The sequence below is a fragment of the Schistocerca piceifrons genome, unplaced genomic scaffold, assembly GCF_021461385.2.
Source record: "Schistocerca piceifrons isolate TAMUIC-IGC-003096 unplaced genomic scaffold, iqSchPice1.1 HiC_scaffold_2396, whole genome shotgun sequence".
Lineage (NCBI taxonomy): Eukaryota > Metazoa > Arthropoda > Insecta > Orthoptera > Acrididae > Schistocerca > Schistocerca piceifrons.
This window is the reverse complement of record NW_025728333.1, coordinates 286,540-288,246: the sequence shown is the minus strand read 5'-3', so window position 1 is coordinate 288,246 and position 1,707 is coordinate 286,540.

Here is a 1,707-nt window from a genome sequence, read left to right as displayed (position 1 = left end):
CGTAGAAACACAGATATTGCATCGGAATTAAATACAAAAGGCACAATGACGACTTAAGTACGAGAAGACTGACCCATCCCACTGTCTTTGCTTTGAACCATTCCTGTGACACTAGTTATAGATTCCGATGCTTCACTTCAGGTCCACTGTATCCCTCTGACCTTCTTATTGACGATGAAACACAGTAATTGCATCGGAATTAAATACGAAAGGCACAATGCCGACATAAGTACAAGAAGACTGACTCTTCCTAATGTCTACGTTTTGAACCAATCCTGTGACACTAGTTTTAGATTCCGAAGCTTCACTTCAGGTTTTCTGTATCCCTCTGACCTCTTTATCGACGATGAAACACAGAAATTGCATCTTAATTAAATACAAAAGGCACAATGCCGACTTAAGTACAAGAAGACTGACTCATCTTATTGTCAATGTTTTCTACCATTCCGGTGACATTAGTTATAGATTCCGATGATTCACTTCAGGTAACTGTATCCAGCTGATCTTCTTATTGACGACGAAACACAGAAATTGCATCGTAATTATATACAAAAGGCACAATGCCGACTTAAGTACAAGAAGTCTGACTCTTCTTACTGTATATGTTTTGAACCATTCCTGTGACACTAGTTATAGATTCCGATGCTTGACTTCAGGTTTATTGATTCCCTCTGACCTTCTTATAGACAAAGAAACACATAAATTGCATCGGAATTAAATACAAAAGGCACAATGCCGACTCAAGTGCAAGAAGACTGGCTCTTCTAACTGTCTATGATTTAAACCATTTCTGTGACACTAGTTATAGATTCCGATGCTTCACTTCAGGTTTACTGTATCCCACTGACCTTCGTATTGACGTAGAAACACAGATATTGCATCGCAATTAAATACAAAAGGCACAATGACGACTTATGTACAAGAAGACTGACCCATCCCACTGTCTTTGTTTTGTACCATTCCTGTGACACTAGTTATAGATTCCGATGCTTCAGTTCAGGTTCACTGTAACCCTCTGACCTTCGTATTGACGATGAAACACAAAAATTGCATAGGAATTAAATACAAATGGCAAAATGCCGACTTAAGTACAAAAAGAGTGACTCTTCTTACTGTCTATGATTTGAACCATTCCTGTGACACTAGTTATAGATTCCGATGCTTCACTTCACGTTTACTGTATCCCTGTGAGCTTCTTATTGACGATGAAACACAGAAATTGCATCGGAATTATATACAAAAGGCACAATCCCGACTTAAGTACAAGAAGACTGACTCTTCTTACTGTCAATGTTTTAAACCATTCCTGTGACACTAGTTATAGATTCCGATGGTTTACTTCAGGTTTACTATATCCCTCTGACCTTCTTATTGACGATCAAACACAGAAAATCCATCGGAATTAAATACAAAAGGCACAATGCCGACTCAAGTACAAGACGACTGGCTCTTCTTACTGTCTATGTTTTGAGCCATTCCTGTGACACTAGTTATAGATTCCGATGCTTCACTTCAGGTTTACTGTATCCAGCTGACCTTCATATTGACGATGAAACACAGAAATTGCATTTTAATTAAATACAAAAGGCACAATGCCGACTTAAGTACAAGATAACTGACTCTACCTACTGACTACGTTTTGAAACATTTCTGTGACACTAGTTATTGATTCCGATGCTTCACTTCAGGTTTACTGTATCCAGCTGA